Raw genomic sequence first — 19,101 nt, 5'->3', positions numbered from 1 at the left:
ATTTCTTTTGCTTATCTAAACTGAAACTTGTAGGATTGAATATCCCTGTCAGCATTATGATCATGGATACAAGCAGTTAGTTACCTACTGTTGTGCAAATAACTTATCATGGAAAAGAATAGGAAAATACTGAGAAAATGTGAAGCTGGAGTACTCCATTAAATATTTTCATCTCTTTAATGTGTTGAATCCTAAATTAGTTAACTGTCTCTTCTCTGTCTGTACATAACTTACTTAATCTCCTTGTCTTGTAGGTACAAGGATGGTTTCACTTCTATTAGTTGCTGGAAATTTAAAGCAAATGCTCTCCTCCAACCTCCCCCATCTTTTTCTCTTGAAAAGGAGCAAATCATTGTATCTATTTACTAGATTTCATAGAATTTACAGTGCAGAAGGAGGCCATTCGGCCCATCGAGTCTGCACCGGCTCTTGGAAAGAGCACCCTATCCAAGGTCCACACTTCCACCCTATCCCCATAACCCAGTAACCCCACCCAACACTAAAGGCAATTTTGGACACTAAGGGCAATTTATCATGGCCAATCCACCTAACCTGCACATCTTTGGACTGTGGGAGGAAACCGGAGCACCCGTAGGAAACCCACGCACACACGGGGAGGATGTGCAGACTCCGCACAGACAGTGGCCCGAGCCGGAATTGAACCTGGGACCCTGGAGCTGTGAAGCAATTGTGCTATTCACAATGCTACCGTGCTGAACATTGATTGTGAGAACATTTCAAACTAAATTTTGTGATGGTCTACGATTTAGCAAAGCATGACTAGAATTGTACAAATGGAGTGAATGTAAATGTGCAGCACGGTAGCACAGTGGTTAGCACAGTTGCTTCACAGCTCTAGGGTCCCAGGTTCGATTCCCTTCCCGGCTTGGGTCACTGTCTGTGCAGAGTCTGCACGTTCTCCCTGTGTCTGCGTGGGTTTCCTCCGGGTGCTCTGGTTTCCTCCCACAGTCCAAAGATGTGCAGGTTAGGTGGATTGGTCATGATAAATTGCCCTTAGTGTCCACAAAGGTTGGGTTGGGTGGGGTTACTGGGTTACAGGGATAGGCTGGAGATGTGGGCTTAAGTGGGGTGCTCTTACCAAGGGCCGGTCAGACTCGATGGACCGAATGGCATTCTCCTGCACTGTAAATTCTATGATTCTATGCATAGACTTGGCCAGTGAATGTTTTAAAAGTTGCGTTGCCCATTGCAAATGTTCTTGGCTGCAAGTGGCATGCATCTTTGAAAGGGGTTGTACAAAATTGCAGGTCACTGGATAGTCAGCATTGCCTTATATAGGTTTGCTAATGTCCGTTTGAACAGAATGCTAAAAACCTCCAAAAGTCATTCGTCTCCCAGTCACAATAATGGGTAATTGTTTAGAATGCATGGAGGAGGGGTGGGTCGAGTATGAATATAAAAAGATTATTGTGTGCTTGACTGTACTAAAGGTCATTAATCTCATTTGTTCCTTTTTGATTTAACAGTGTGGCAAGCAAAAAAAGTAAGATTTGCTTTATTTGGAAGTTTAGACTGTTCATAATGTTTACTACGTCCCTTTTCTGGTCTTCAAGCCAATTTGTAAGATACTTGATTTTTGCTGAAGTAACCAACCCTTTCCGAGTGCTGAAGACTAGATGATTATATTCTTCCCTTTGAACTGAATGTCTGTAAATGAAAATTACTTAGTTTGTTTCTGGGATATTCACCCAGTAATTCTGGCCCTTTCTGATCTTTGCAGATCAGACACCGCCCTGTAGCTGAGACGGCAGATGAATTACCCATAGATTATTGTGTAGAATATATAAAATGTTAGCAATGACTGTGTACTTAGTTATTGGGATATTCGCTTAATGGGGAGTTTCCACGAAGTCCTCAAGTGTGTGCTCACTAGTTGTGAATTGCAAATTAAGTAGGCCCGGGGACAGCTAACAGAAGGTATTATTGTCCTTTTAAAGGTTAAGCCACCCAAAATTCCAGTGAAGCAAGTTTTCAGCAACAGTGACAACCTCTGTTCGCAAAACATTTATAGCAGTTACATTTTTTTTTGTTCTTAGCTGGCATTGGGACGCAGGCGCAATTGCAGACACCACCTCAGGCTGTTCCCGAAAGGAATGAATTGAGTTTTGGTGTTCCTGTTCGTCAGCCTGCAGCAACAGTTTCCTTGAGTATCGGTACCTCAAACCTAGCCAAAGGAGCAACAGTACCCAATACAGGTCAAGGTAACGTCTATGTTCATACACTACTCTTGCTATTTGAACTGTTGAGATACACCAATAATGGAATGTATTACCGAAGTGCGTTTGTTCTGCATTCATTACTGAGAAGCAAATGAAATAAACTTGCACAGATGAAATTTCTTTCAAGCCTTCATCTGTTCAATTTTGTTTCAAAATAACATTTAGAAAAGTTATGGCACTCAAATGGTTTTAAGGAAACAAATTTATTAACTTGTTTTACAAATCGATGACCTTCAAGGTCCAGTTGTTAAAAGGGTAAGTAGCCACTTTTTGCCCTTTCCTAATGCTTCTTTTAAAACATCTTGGATGTATGATCTAATAACTTGGGTGACTTCTGTTTTGTTAATCTCCTACTCCAGATTTGTGGGGAATCTTAATCATTTATCTTCCACCTAATAATTTGGCTGAGATTGGGAATTTGCTGGGACGTTGGAAATAAATTTGAGGGTGGGGACGAAGAAATGTAAAGGAGTGAATTATAATTGTCTTTCTATCCTGTCCTGCCGATTTCCGAATTGGTGCATTCCCGAATAGGTGCATTCGAACAAGAGCAGGCCATTTAGTTCCTCAAGCTGTTGAGCATTCAGTGAACTCATTGGTGACCTGTGGCATAGCTCCACACACCTGCCTTTGCCCCATATCTCATAATATCTTTGGTTAGCACAAATCTGAGCTGAGCTGAGGAAACCATGAGAAGATTCTGATTTAAATATTGAAAGTGTTTAAGTGACATTTTTAGTCATTTAGCATCTGTGTTCTGTTTGTGCTGCACTTTAAATTAGAGAATTGTATTGATGCAATTCACTGCATTGATTTATCAATTTGCATTTCCAGCAATTATTTGCACAACTATGGTGCAATCTTAAGGGTGAGGTTAAGAGTTCAATTCCCGTCACTTGCTGTGCAATTGCAACGATTTCAGGACCATCACAGTATTTTAACTGATTTCCAGATATATTGATCATTTATTGTCAAGATTATGCTGAGTTCCAAATGCAATGTTTTGAGATTTGTTTTGAATTAACATTACATTGAAATGGATAAGATTGAATTTTTAAATTCCAAATGCTTAATTTAATCATCTATTGGATTATTTTTGGATTTGGGCAGCATGGTAGGATAGTGGTTAGCATTGTGGCTTCACAGCGCCAGGGTCCCAGGTTTGATTCCCAGCTGGGTCACTGCCTGTGCTGAGTCTGCACGTTCTCCCCGTGTCTGCGTGGGTTTCCTCCAGGTGCTCTGGTTTCCTCCCACAGTCCAAAGATGTGCAGGTTAGGTGGATTGGCCATGCTAAATTGCCCTTGGTATCCAAAAAGGTTAGGAGGGGTTATTGGGGTAAGGGGATAGGGTTGAAATGAGGGCTTAAGTGGGTCGGTGCAGACTCGATGGGCCGAATGGCCTCCTTCTGCACTGTATGTTCTACGTACCTCAGCCAAAATCTTGGCAAGAGTTTTGAAACGCAGTAGAGTTTTTCTGGCCAAAGTAACTGTCCTCGACTGTGCATGTGCTCAACAGAGCAATATCCAGGAGACTGATCCACCAACATCGAAGTCACTGTGGCCCAATTGTTCCTGGTCGTGCTGAAAACATTACAGCATATGCAGTCCCTATTTATCTTTTGTTCAAAAAAAGTCAGCAATTTTTGGACCTACTTCCTAATCCACTGCATTTTGGGCTTTTCCTTCCAATGACGCATACTGTTTTTCAGTGACACTCCACTTTTCAATGTGCCCTGCACTGTAATGCTATTGTTCTGGATGTAACGTGGTCAGAATGCAGTCTGTCTGCAACTTGATGACCTCTGACATAAACCCTGTACAACAACAACAGCAATATTTCTATATTCTTGTACTACAATCCTCTTGCAGTAAAGACAAACATGCCATAATCCTTCCTAATTGTTTGCTGTACCTGCATGCCAACTTTCTGCATTCCTTATATAAGTGCACTCGAGTCTCTTTGAACATCAAAATGTACAAGTTTCACACCTTTTAAACAATATTCTACTTTTCTATTCTTAAGACCAAAGGAAATAACTTGACATTTCCTTACATTATACTGCATCTACCATCCTGTTGCCCATTCTACTAATGTCTATATCTCTTTGCAGCCTCTGTGTCCTTCCCACAGCTTACTTTTCCACCTAGCTTGGTATCATCAGCAAACGTGGAAACTCTATTATCTGTCCTATCATCTAAGTCATTAATGTCAGCATGGTAGCATTGTGGATAGCACAATCGCTTCACAGCTCCAGGGTCCCAGGTTCGATTCCGGCTTGGGTCATTGTCTGTGCGGAGTCTGCACATCCTCCCAGTGTGTGCGTGGGTTTCCTCCGGGTGCTCCGGTTTCCTCCCACAGTCCAAAGGGTTAGGTGGATTGGCCATGATAAATTGCCCTTGGTGTCCAAAATTGCCCTTAGTGTTGGGTGGGGTTACTGGGTTATGGGGATAGGGTGGAGGTGTTGACCTTGGGTAGGGTGCTCTTTCCAAGAGCCGGTGCAGACTCGATGGGCCGAATGGCCTCCTTCTGCACTGTAAATTCTATATATGTAAATAGCTGAGGCCCCAGCACTGATCCTTGTTGCACTCCACTGTTCACTGCCTGCCAATATGAAAAATTCCCATTTATGCCTACTGGTTAACCAATCCTCAATCCAAGAGACCTTATTTTTCCCTTTTGTGCATCACCCTTTAGTAAAACTATGTTGATCTGTTCCAATCATATTATATGCTTTTTAAGTGCCCTGTTAAGACTTTCTTCATAATAGATTCCAGCAATTTCCCAATAACTGATGTTGGGCGTGCGTACATGTAGTTCACTTTTTTCTCACACTTTTCAAGAAAGGAGGGAAACATTTTCCAACTTCCAATCGAGTGGGACCATTCCTGAATCTAAGGAATCTTGGGAAATTATAGCTAGCACACCGACTATTGCTGCAGCCAACTCTTTTCGAACGATATGGTGTAGGCAATTGGGTCCTATGGATGTGATGAATTTTGGTCCCTTGAATTTCTCCAGTACTTTATTATCCCTGCTGTCATTAATTTTCCTGATTTCCTCACTTTTTAGCCCCTCGGTTGCCATCTATTTCTGGTATGGAAGTATTGTCTTTTACTATGATGGCAGACGCAAAATACTTGTTCAATGCCTTTATCATTTCCTCATTCACCATGGTAGTTTCTCCTGTCTCTGCTTTAAAGGACTTAATGTTAACTTAATTTTTTTTGTATAAATAAATAAAAATAGAGTACCCAATTATTTTTTTCCAATGAAGGGGCAATTCAGCATGGCCAAGCCACCTACTCTGCACATCTTTGGATTGTGGGGGGTGAGACCCACGCAGACACAGGGAAAATGTGCAAACTCCACACGGACAGTGACACGGGGCCGGGATCGAACCTGGGTTCTTGGCGCCATGAGGCAGCAGTGTTAACTGCTGTGCCACCATGCCGCCCTTGATGTTTACTTTAGCTACTCTTTTTATATATTTATGGAAGCATGCTTGCAATCTGTTTTTATATTTCTGGCCAGTTTATTCTCGTATCCTATTATTCCCTCCATTTTATCAACTTTTTGGTGGCTCTTTGCTGGTTTCTAAAACAGTCCCAATCCTCAGACTTGCTGTTTTTGCAACATTATAAGCATCTTTTAATCTAACGTTATCCTGAGTGAGTGAGCCATATATGGGTCCTTCTTGCTGAGGTTTTGTTCTTCACTGGAATGTATTTTTGCTAAAAATGTTTAATTGTTTCTTTAATGTTCTCCAGTGTAAAGTTACCTCCATAGATTTTGGTCTGTTTACCCAATTAACCTTAAAGCTAATTAGGTATGTGTGAGGGGAGACCTTGTTAAGTTTCAGATCTTTGTTTGTAACTGGACTATGTTGCTTTCAAACTTAACATGGAATTGACTGTTTTGGTCACTATTTCCCAGTGGATCTTTTACTCTGACATAACTAATTAACCCTGCTTCATTACACAATACTCTATCTAGGATAGCTTTATCTCTGGTCAGTTCCACTACGTGCTTGCTCCAAGAAACTGTTATGAAAACATTCTACAGACTCATCTTCCAGACCAGGGGTGGGCAAACTATGGCCCGCGGGCCGCATGCGGCCCGCCAAAGGTCTTTATGCGGCCCACCAAGTCATTAAAAAATAAAAAGGGGGGGGGGGGGTGTTGGGTTACTTACTGGTATAGGGTGGATACGTTGACTTGAATAGGGTGATCATTGCTCGGCACAACATCGAGGGCCGAAGGGCCTGTTCTGTGCTGTACTGTTCTATGTTCTGTATGAGGCGCCCAGAATCATAACCGGGTGAAGTAATTATTTTACTTAATATACTATGCAGCCCTTTAAAATTGTGAATTTCTGAATGTGGCCCTTGCACGGAAAAGTTTGCCCACCCCTGTTCTAGACCATTCCTGCCAATTTGTTTGTCCTAGTCTATATTCAGTATGAAATCCCCACAAGAATCAAAATGGAGGATAGAGTTCATGGTCTGAAATTGTTGAACTCAATGTTGAGTCCACAAGGCTGTAAAGTTCAGAATTTGAAAATGAGGTGCTGTTCCTGGAGCCTATGTTAAGCTTCACTGGAACTAGCAGGCCAGTGAGAGGAATGTGAGCGTTAGAGCAACATGATAAATTTAAAAAGCAAGCAACCAAAAACTCAGTTTTATGCTTGCTGACTGAGCAGAGATGTTACGCAATCTGATCAATCATTCTGCATTTGATTTCCCCAGTGCATTGTGGGCAGCGAATGAAGCATGCTAAGTTGAAAGAAGCACAAGTAAATCACTGCTTCAACTGGAGGGAGTTTTGGGGCATTTGCTGAGGAATGAGGAGGTAAAAGAGCAGGTGTTACACCGGCAATTGCACGGGGATAGGCAGAGGTGTTGAATGATTGAGGAGTGGACCAGGGTGTTGTCGATGGAACAGCCCTTTTCGAATACTGACGGGCAGGGAAGGGAAGATGTGTTTGGTGGTGGCATCATGCTGGAGCTGCAAACAAACGCAGAGGATGATCTTTTGAATGTGGAGGCTCGTGGGGTGGAAAGTCAGGGGAGAGAGGGCATAGGGGTGAGAACAGAATTGCAGGAAATGGATCAGACATGTTTGAGGGTCATGTCAACCACAGTAGGGAGGGAATCCCAGCTGAAGAACAAGGCAGACATAACAAGCGCTGTTTTGGTAAGTTCCACCATTAGACTAGATGCACCAAAGACAGAGAACCTTTCTTCCTCCCTTCTTCTTGACTCTATTTTTACCCCTTGTTCAATTTCTTCCCACCTAATCCCTGACACTTTTGATGTCCTATATCAGTCGATGAATTTCCAGATTCCTGGCACTATCCACCACCATTCACTATGGACATCTAATCTCTACACCACCATCCCAACCAGGATGGTCTAAAGGCTCTGCTCATTCCATGACAGAGACACGACCAATTCCTCTCCTCTGAATGTCTAAACTTTGTTCTCTAGAAGAACAATTCTCATTTAATGCCTCACATCCTCCAAATTAAAGGTGTTGCTATGGGTATCCATATGGATCCTAGTTATGCATGCCTGCATGATGTGAATGTGGAATATTCCTTGTTCCAGCCCTGCTAAGGCCCCCATACACAACTTTTTTCCAGTACAATGATGATTTTATCAGTGCTCTCTCCTGCTCTCTCCTGGAATTGGAGAACATCATCAACTTTGCTTCCTGTTTCCACCCTAGTCTCACTTTCACATGGTCCATACCTGACACTTCACTCCCTTCCTTGACTTCTGTCTCCATTTCTGGGGATAGGTTATCCACTAATATTCATTGTAAGCCCACCGACTCCTGTAGCTACCTCAACTGCACTTCCTCACAACCAGGTTCCTGTAAAGAATCCATTCCAAGCTCCCAGTTCTCTCCACTGCCATCACATCTGTTCTGGTGATGCAACCTTCCACAATGCTGCTTCTGATTTAAAATCCTGATAGTACAGAAGGAGACCATTCGGCCCATTGAGTCTGCACCAACCCTCCGAAAGAGCGCCCAACCTAGGCCAATTACCCTGCCCCATCCCCCAAAACTCATGCATTTATCATGGCCAATCCACCAAACCTGCACATCTTTGGACTGTGGGGGGAAATCTGAGCATCCAGAGGGAACCCACACAGACGTGGGGAGAACGTGAGCAAACTCCACACAATCACCCCAGTCATCAGATCCGGATCCCTGGTGCTGAGGCAACAGTGCTAATCACCGTGCAAGCCCTTTTTCATGGTTTAGTTTTGTCTTCTACCAAGGTTTCCTTCCCACAGTCGTTGATAACCCTCAACCATGTCCAACCATTTACCACATTCTGCTTTCACCCCTTGCGCTTTGAGGAACTGTTATAGAATTCGCTTGTCCACACTTTCCACCTCACCAGTCTGCAAGTTCAAAGGATCTTTCTCGCTACTTCCGCCACCACCACACATTTTCCCCTCCCCGTCAGCATTTTGAAGGGACCGTTCCCTCCCCTGGTCCACTCCTCAATCACCCCAGTGCCAGGCCCTCCTTCTCATGTACCTTCCATGTAATTGCAAGAGGTGTAAACACCTGCCCCATCTCTTCTGCCCAAGGCCCCAAACATTCCTCCCAGATGAAGCCCTGATTTACTTGAAATAAAAACAGAAACTGCTTGGAAAACGTAGCAGGTCTGGCAACATCTGTGGAGAGAGAATGAATCAATGTTTATGACTTCAGAGCTGATTTACCTGTGCTTCTTTCCATTTCATATACTGGACCTTATCATCTGAATATGGACTTTACAGCTTTGTTGGACTCAACGTTGAGTTCAACAATTTCAGACCATGAATTCTGTCTCCCATTTTGTTTCTGTATTTTTGCCGTGTGTCGCTCTTCGCCTTTTAATATTCGGCTCAAAACTGAGGACCAGCATTTTCCGTTTTTATTCCAGATTTATGGTGTCCACAGTATTTTTCTTTTTGAGCATTTCAAATTGTCTAATTTTAATAAGTCATGTAATTTTTTTCATGTCTCCTTAATAGTTCAAGATTGTATTGATGTTTCAATAGACACTGACTCGATGGGAAGTGATACCATTTTCCAGCTATTGTCACCGAAATCATATTCATAAGAAAAATGTTTCTAGATGTGATCTGATACTTTCAATTGCTTTATTCCAATATGCACATTATTTGAATTGAAGTGATAAAATGATCTCCATACTAGAAACCAAAATGCTGCAGGTGTTGGAAATCTGAAATAAAAACAGAAATTGATGAAAAATGTTCAGCAGGGTCTGGCAGCAATCTGTGGAGAGTGAAAAATATTTAATGTTTTGGGCCCATAACCATTCATCAGTCCTAATAAAAAGTAATTGACCTGAAATATTAAGTTTCGGTGAGATTTTTTGGCTGTTCATTCAAGTGGCAGAGGGTGCGAACACTGGGAAACCCCATTGATAGCGGTGGGACCAGAACACCCTGCCACCGGCCATTGGCGGGGAGCCTACTCTGCTGCAAAACACACTACCCAGGGAGTTGGTAATCGAGGTCGAAAAGTCTTGTCCTTTGTTTCTCTCGCCCCAGATGTAACCAGACCTGGGGATTTTCCAGCATGTTATGTTTTATTATCTCTAGGTTCCCCGTTTCATTGGAATTCCACATAAAAGGGCACTTGATTCCCCAAACAGTACCCCTCAATGGGAAATATGTCAGAGTTTTGCTATTTGATCTTGAGGCTCCTATAAATATTTTAATAAAATGCGATCCTTGTACACAAATACTTTAAATTGCCAGAGGGTTGACACACAGCCATTTTGCTGCATACCATACCATCAAAGTTGAAATGTTTTAAGTATGCTTGGGTCAATTAGGTTGAACTAGATCACCTTAATGGCCAATTTCCCATGTGCCCAAAAAGACATTGGGCAGGATTCTCCGACCCCTTCCCCGCCGGGTGGGAGAACCGCCGGGGGTCGGCGTGAATCCTGCCCCCGCCGTCCTCTCAATTCTCCCACCCCCCAAAAACCGGCCTGGTGTGAGTTGTGCCGACCGCCTCGGAGAATGGCGGGGTCCAGTGCGACTCGATGGTCCCCGGGGCTGTCCGGATTCTCCGGCCCGCGATGGGCCGAAGTCCCGCCTGTTCTATGCCGGTCCCGCCAGCGTAAATTAGAGTTGGTCCCTTACTGGCGGGACCTGGCGGTGAGGGCGGGCCCCCCGATCCGGAAGCCGTGGTCATCCGCCATTCCCGGTGCGGATGTGAATCTCTCTGCGCATGCGTGGGGATGATGCCAACACACACTGGCGCTCCCCCGCATGTGTCGACTCGCGCCGGACGGCAGAGGCCCTTTGGCGCCGGTTGGCATGGTGCCAAGCCCCTATCCCGCTGGCCGGCCGGGCGCCAACCACTTCAGGGCGGGCCTAGCCCCTGAAGGTGGGGAGGATTTGGGGCGGCCCGAATCCGGAGTGGTTCACGCCACTCTATCCCGCAGGGACCCTCCACCCCGCTGGGTACGGGAGAATCCCACCCATTCTCTTCCACCCCTCCCATCCAAAAAAAATTGGTCCATCTCACTGACTGGAAAATAATCCAAATGCAATCCTCTCTAGCGTTTGCATGGTTAATTGGAGATAGTCAACATGTTGTAGACCAGCTTTCCAGTCAGAAACCTGATGAACCTTCACATGCATGGGTTGTGTGTATTGTCTTGATATAGCTAGAGATTTGTTCCGTAGAGGCTTTGAGTTGAGAAAGATGTGCATTTTTGATCCGGGTCATTTAAAATCTGGAACAAGAAATATGCCTTAAGTCATGACATCACAGGACATAGGTGCGAGGTGTGATTTAGTACTTTTATTCATCATTCCCAGAAGCTAGAGGAACTGGAAAAGGAACACACTGCAGAAATAAAAATAAGCATGGAATACCCTTATGCTAATTTGAACCTGGTAGCAGGTGAACTGCAAGCCAGTGGAATGTTTTTAGGCATTAATTCTGGATAATTTATAGAATCCACCTCCACTGACCATTCCTGTAAATGGCTCATGTGTTCCTGATGGTCCAGAGTACATCTTTTGTCCACTCTATCTAAATAAACAGTAGTGAGACCTAGCAATCACAGCAAAACACTTTCTGTATATATCAGCTACTGGACTGTATGCCAGCATGTGAAACAGCTCTCTGATCAAATGACTGAATATGTACTACCAGACCAAGTGTCAGACTATAACTTAACGGGTAATTCAATTTATGAAAACAGTTGACAAAATGGTAAATGGTATAAAATATCTGCTCTTGATGCATAATAACCCCATAATCTGTGGACTTCAAACAGAAATGCATTTAAGAGTGGCCTATTGAAAGGGGCTTCCAGCAAACCAATGATCCTACCTGTAACTAGGGGCACTGTCTGTGTGGAGTCTGCATGTTTTCCCCAGGTGCTCTGGTTTCCTCCCACAAGTCCCAAAGGACATGTTTGTTAGGTGAATTGGACATTCTGAATTTTCCCTCTGTGTACCCGAACAGGCGCCATAGTGTGGTGACGAGGGGCTTTTCACAGTAACTTCATTGCAGTGTTAGTGTAAGCCTACTTGTGACACTAATAAAGATTATTATTAACTTAAAGGTGTCTAGCCACAGCTATCAATGAAATACATTATCTAGACTCAGCCTGGTTATTTGATCTAAGTCATGGTTACTGGGGGACAGCTTAACCATGCAATTATTATTCAAAGTTGTTTGAACTTGCTGGTTTTAGCAATACTAAATACAAGTTTACAAAGTATAATACAGGTAAAAGTCTAGGATTTGCATTTGGCACACGTTGCATCAACTGGTATAATATTTCATTTCATGTTGAAACTCAACTGAAATAAATGATTGAACACATTTTTAATTATGCTTTAACAGCTGGTGATGGTGATGTTGTGATGAGAGACAAGAATGATAAGAGAGTGCGTTGCTTCTCCATGTTTGAGTCCATGGATCCGCCTGCAGGAATTCCATCTACTGCAGCACTAAGAAAAAACCAGAGCAGTGAGGACCTTCTGCGGGACATTCAGGTATAGAGGTGGATGTAGATAAATAATTTCTTATGGTATGTAATTTTGAAGAGGGACCAGATGAAATTCAGTCAACAAGGTACTTGTGCAATTCTCCAATTAGCTGCTGTCTTAACCAACATTCCTGTCTCAACCAACACCACCAACAACAAATCCTGTAGTCATTTATTTGCTTTTCATGGAAAATTCTCTTCCATATTTGCTGACATAATAGCAGTTGACTGCACTTCAAAATTTGATCGTAAAGCTATTTAGAGCTTTCTGGCAATGTGATGAATTGATTTATAAATGCAAGTTATTTTTCTCAAAGTCTTGAGAAGACTGGACTCTTTGCATTAAACCTAATATTTCAGTGTTTTCTTATTAACTACCCTCATCTGGTGCTAATTTTCTGTGTTTCCTTGTTACCAATTAACCAAACTTTCTCTTTACCCTCTTAAATTACTATTGGAGCCTCTTTAATTTTCTGTATTCCAGTGAAAGAAACCACTTTTTTTTTTCTTCCTTGATAACTGTAATCTCCCTCAATCTTCCATCAATTCAAAAAACTCACCTTTTTATTCCCTCGTTATCCATCTGCTTATGAAGTTACATTCCCTTAAATACCATGTGCCTTAATTTTCATAATTATTTTTTTCTGCAGCACCATATTGAACACCTTAAAAAAATATATTATCAACGATATTTTCGTTTTTTATAAATATTTTTTCACGTTTTCATATTTACAACAAAAATTTACAATAACAACAAATACAATGGCAATCCCCTCATCCCACCCACCCTCAAACATCTCCCAACATTTTGAATACAAAACACCAATGAAAAAGAATCATTACTAATTTATACATTTGTGAAAATGCATGATGAACAAGGCCCATGAGTTGTAGAACCCTTCCACCCTCCCCCTCAACTCAAACTTTATTCTGTTGAGTGTTAGGAACTCCATGAGGTCCTCCTGCTATGCCAAGGCACAGGGCGGAGAAGCCAGCCTCCACCCCAACAGAACCCACCTAGGGCGATTAGTGAGGTGAAGGCTAAGACATCTGCTTCTGCACCCGCTTCCAACCCCGGCCGATCTGACACCGCAACTATGGCTTCTAGGGGACCTGATTCGCACCTCACGTGCATCACCCTTGAGGTTACCTTAAAGATGTCCCTCCTGTTTTGGGCAGGACCAAAACATATGAACGTGATTTGAAGGCACCCCCACAGCGTTATGAACATCCTCCACCCCCTCAAAAACTCGGCTCATCCTCTCCCTTGTGAGGTGCGCCCTATACACCACCTTCAACCATATCAGCCCTAACCTCGCCCATGAAGTTGAGGCATTCACCCACCGAAGCACCTCACACCACAACCCCTCCTTCATGCCTTTCCCAACTCTTCCTCCCACTTTGCCGTAATCCCATCCAGTGATACCGTATCTTCTCCCAGAATAATCCCATAAATTGCTGACACCACCAGCTTTCTCTCCGCTTTCAATATCTCTTCCAACAGTGTGGGGGCCGGTGCAATCGAAAAAGATCTGTACCTCCTTCCTGGCAAATTTCAGACCTGCATATATCTAAACATCTCCCCCCCTGCCCCAACCCATATTTCTCCCCCCAGACCCCTCCAACTTCGCAAACCGGCCTCCCAGAACAAATCCTTTAAGATACTCTTAACTCCCCCTCTCCTCCCATCTCTGAAAATTCCCCATTCCACCTCCACAGCCTCATATCTATGATTCCCTCGAATCAACATTCCCTTGACCCTTCCCACAACCTAAAATGCTGGCGAGCTGCTTCCAGATCCTGAGTATTTCCCTGGGGCCATATTCTTAATACCCATACATTATCAAGTTTGATCTGGCTTTTCCAAATCAATGTAAAATATTATTGGAAATACTAAGTAGGTCAGGCAGCATCTTTAAAGAGAGAATCGAGAAAATATTTCATGGTCAATAATCTTTCATCAGAACTGGAAAAAAGCCAGGTATATAGCTGGGGGAGAACAGTATTGAAATATTTGCAATGGAACGGAAGGCAGAAAAGAAAAAGGGATAATGATGCAAGTCAAAAGGGGATAATCCCTTTACACCTGCATCTCCACCAGGACAGGCCGAGGGTCTCTGCTCCTTTCTTGAATAGAAGCCTAAGCAGTCCTCATGCGCCATCAGCCCTCCATTCTGGCTGAATGTTAAACAGCTTCTTCTTTTGCTCTGCTCACTTCCTCCAAATAAAAAGCATTGCTAGGGAACCTGTTTTTATGGTTGTTCTTTCATGCATTTGGGGCAAGGTAAACAAACAAAACAGCAAGTGTAAAGGGAAAGGAGCACAATCATACCCAGCAGTTGCTGTTGGGGAAAATTGACTGAAAAATTGTTGGACTGATATTGAGTCCAGAAATTAAAATTCAAAGATGAGGCGCTGTTCCTCAAATGTGCATTGAACCTCATTAGATGATTTTTGTGGCAGCTAACTTGTGAAGAGAAAAATGGTTAGTTTTTAAAAACAAAAGATTTCTGTGTTCAATAGAAATATTAAATAATGCAGAGCCTCATTGTCAATAACTTCTATTTTCAGATATCTATTTTGTTCACTCTCACTTTTCAGATTGGTAACAAGAATGTGGTAAAGTACCACCCCCTGTCCCTTCCAAACCCAAACAGATTTCCTTACCTTATTTTGGGCCATCGAGTTCAGTTTCTGCAGGAGAGAACAAGCCAGAATACAGCCCACAAAAGTTAACGGTACTGTAGAACCATAGTCAATAAACTGAAGCCAACCCAAACGGAGGACCGAAGCATTGTGTTTCAAATGTGCAGCTTCATCCTTCTCCAGAGGCGCCTCCTGCAGCTACTGTTCGACCGTTTTACCCCACAACCATCTACAGAACCTCCACCCCAGCCCCTGAAAAAACCAGAGACAGTGGCTGCGAGCTCTATTTAACACATGTACACCCAACAACAGGCACCTGGCAAAACTTCCAGCAGGCAGTTCAGAGTGCCCTGACGAGAGTTACAGACGCTGGCCTCAATTCACAAGCGGTAAGTGAGCATTATTTAACTGGAAAGATGTTGGCAGTTTTGAACTGGGTTTGTATTTTGGTGTCTGTCATCCCCTATAGAACATAGAAACATTACAGCGCAGATACAGGCCCTGCGGCCCTCGGTGTTGCGCCGACCTGTGAAACCACTCTAAAGCCCATCTACACTATTCCCTTATCATCCATATGTTTATCCAATCACCATTTAAATGCCCTTAATGTTGGCAAGTCCACTACTGTTGCAGGCAGGGCATTCCACGCCTGTACTGCTCTCTGAGTAAAGAACCTACCTCTGTCCTATATCTATCTCCCCTCAATTTAAAGCTATGTCCCCTATTACTAGACATCACCATCCGAGGAAAAAGGCTCTCACTGTCCACCCTATCTAATCTGACGTGTGATGTCGGGCAAGTATTCTTCTCCTTCTCCCATTCCCAAAGATTTTTCAATCTTAACCTTGTGGGGACGCAAAAATATTAATTATTTGCCCAGGAGATTTGTAGTTTTGTCTCTCCATACTCACTCACAGTCAATCCTGATTATTATGTATTCAGATGCTTCCTGATTATTATGTATTATTCCTTCGTGGCATTGTGCGCCAGCACTAGTTGTAGTTGATGTCTAATAACTGAGCTGGTACATTTGAAATCTCTTTGGGAAAATTAATTTGGAAAATTAATACTTAACTCAAAATCTTCCAATAGAGATAAATTCTTAAACAATGTGTGCTCACTTTTACATTAATCTTCTCCATGGTGACTCCTATGCTGCTGGAGAGATGAAGCAAGCAATTTTACTTTTTTAAGTGGTAGCTAGATTTGAATTGTGGAAATATTAGGCCGGATGAAAATCCAGAATTTCATTTTTATATCCTTTTGATCATTTTGTTTAATGCTAATGTTACATCAGGAGATAAAACACATGGCATTGTAGATTGCACATTATGTTTGAAACCAGATGAAAGCAATCTTCTCTAAACTTTCCATTCTAGGATGTGATGTTGCTACCTTGCCATCTCCTTTAAAAAATATTGTTTGAATCCCTTTGGTCAAATGTTTGCACTCATCACCAAGTCACAAATGGCATCCTGTCCAATTAAGGCCATGGTACATTTCTGTTCTTGTTTTTTTTTACTTCATCACAATCCTTGATGTGGTCAACCATGCCACCATGCCCCCCCCCTTCAAGGAAACTGCCCTCTTATGACACAACCACTTTCAACCCACAGAAGTCATAGAACCCAATGAGCAACTGTCCCAAAATAGTTTCTGTTCTGAATCCGTCATTTTCAGGGTCACGAATGATCCCTGGAGCTCTCTTCCTTGTTAGATAGTTGTCAACTTCAGGTCAACTTTCACATGTTATGGGCAGCACGGTGGCCTAGTGGTTAGCACAACCGCCTCACGGCGCTGAGGTCCCAGGTTCGATCCCGGCTCTGGGTCACTGTCCGTGTGGAGTTTGCACATTCTCCCCGTGTCTGCGTGGGTTTCGCCCCCACAACCCAAAAAATGTGCAGAGTAGGTGGATTGGCCACACTAAATTGCCCCTTAATTGGAAAAAATAATTGGGTAATCTAAATTTTAAAAAATAAAAAATAAATAAAAAAAACTTTCACATGTTATGCCAGTGGACACTGCGAGCTGAGCACCATTACTTTACTGACTGTGTGATGTCAGATTGCGTTTCCAGTATCAAGTTCAGGACGAGTCTAAATTTCCTCGAGCTAAATATTGGGAAGACCATTTTGGATTTTTGGCTATGAAGTCGATACACATGTCACTGATTTAATTCCCCCTTTCTCCAACTGTTTGGTCACGCTGAATGAGACTGCTGGAAACCTTCATATCCGATTGATATTTCATCCTTAATAAATTTGATCTTCTCCAAAGCCTAACTGTATAACCGTCCTGTTTCCACTGACGTCGGTTGGTTGCCAGTCCCCCAATGAATTGAATATAAATATCTCCAATCTTTCCACAGCCTTACCTTGCCCTATTTCTACTATATTTTTCAGCGTCATCCACCCACCCTGCACTCTTTGACCCACTGCCACAAGTCTATTTCACAGATTTCACAGCTTCAATGGTCTCAGCCTTTTGTACACCTTACCCTTTCACAAAGATACAGACTATGGTCATTACCAGATCTTCTGTGAAAGTAATTTTTTTGAAAGCAATTTTTTTTGTAATCTGTATTTGAAGAAGTGAAGAAGTGCATCCTCATGCACAATAACATAGTGCAAGGCCAGAGTTAGTATTCTGATGAGAGTTTTGGGAAATATATTATGAGGAAAGCCTTTCCTAGAGAATGGAATGATAAAGTTTAGCCTACTGATTCCAAATCATTTTGTTAGATTATAGCTTGGATAGTTCATTTTTTACAGTCCCTGAGATCATAGTAAAATGATCTTTTTAATAGACTATAAAGTTTAAAGAAACCTGAAACTCTGAGTTCTCTGTGTAAAATGTGCATCTTTAATCAAAATGAACACAGTTTAACATCACAAAATTAGCCCAGGGCTGGTTAAAAAAAATTGATTATACTGTATCAGAATATCTTTTTTTGGGGGGGGTTGAACTATCTTCTGCATCAGAGGGGAGGGGAGACAATGGTGTAGTGGTATTGTCACTGGACTAGTAATCCAGAGACCTTGGGTAATGCTCTGGGGACCCGGTTTGAATTCCATGGCAGATGGTGAAATTTGAATTGAATAAAAAAACTAATGATTACCAAGAAATCATTATCGAGTGTCGTTAAAACCCATCTGGTTCACTAGTGTTCTTCAGGTAAGAACTGCGGATTTCCTTCCCTATTCTGGCTGACGTGACTCCAAACCCACAGCAATATGGTTGACTCTTAACTGCCCTCTTGAGATGGCCCAGCAAGCCACTTAACTCGTGTGGGCGGCACAGTAGTAGTGGTTAGCACTGTTGCTTCACAGCATCAGGGTCCCAGGTTTGATTCCTGGCTTGGGTCACTATCTGCGTGGCATCTGCACGTTCTCCCTTGTCTACATGGGTTTCCTCCGGGTGGTCCGGTTTCCTCTCTCAAGTCCCGAAAGACATGGGGAGCAATTCTCCCAATGGGAGACTAAGTGCTGACGCCGGAGTGAAAACCGGAGTGTTTCACTCCGGCGTCGGAGGCCGCTCCTCGCCCCCTATTCTCCCACCCCCAGGGGGCTAGGAGTGGTGCCGCGTCAATTGCGCACGCAGGGCCTTGGCGCCGCATAAATGACACGGCCGGCGGCGCGGTTGCCGTCCTCCCCGCGGGCGCCCGCAAGACATGGAGGATTGATCTTGCGGGGCGGCGGAGGAGAAAGAGGGCGTCTTTAGAGACGCCGGGCCGCCGATCGGTAGGCACCGATCGCGGGCCAGACCCCTCCTGAGCACCCCCTGGCTCAATTCCCCCCCACCCACCCACCCACCCCACCACACACAGGCCGCACACGCAGCGTTCGCGCGTTGTTCACGCCGGCAGCGACCAGGTGTGGTTGGCGTCGGTGTCGACCGGTCGGATTGGGCAGGCCGCTCGGAGAATCGCCGCTCGACCATTAGAAACGGAGAGCGCCGATTCTCTGGGCGGCCTGTCGTAAAATGCGGCATGCCATTTTGGAGGGGGGTGGGAGAATCGAGTGCGGGTGCCAGGGCGGCGTGGCGGGAATCGCCTGGCACTCCCGCGATTCTCCCACCTGGCGTGGGGGTCGGAGAATCGCGCCCATGTTGTTGGGCAAATTGGACATTCTGAATTTTCCCTCTGTGTAGCGAACACGCAGTGGAATGTGGT

The 19,101-nt window shown here is 43.6% G+C and overlaps 1 pseudogene; it reads left to right on the top strand.

Moving 5' to 3' along the window:
• The window catches only part of LOC119964759, a 107,776-nt pseudogene that overhangs the window by 62,671 nt on the left and 26,004 nt on the right, over positions 1–19,101 (top strand).

Source organism: Scyliorhinus canicula, chromosome 1 (genome assembly GCF_902713615.1).
Source record: "Scyliorhinus canicula chromosome 1, sScyCan1.1, whole genome shotgun sequence".
NCBI lineage: Eukaryota > Metazoa > Chordata > Chondrichthyes > Carcharhiniformes > Scyliorhinidae > Scyliorhinus > Scyliorhinus canicula.
Note: the sequence above shows the minus strand (reverse complement) of the source record. Positions and strands in the feature narration are given on the sequence as shown.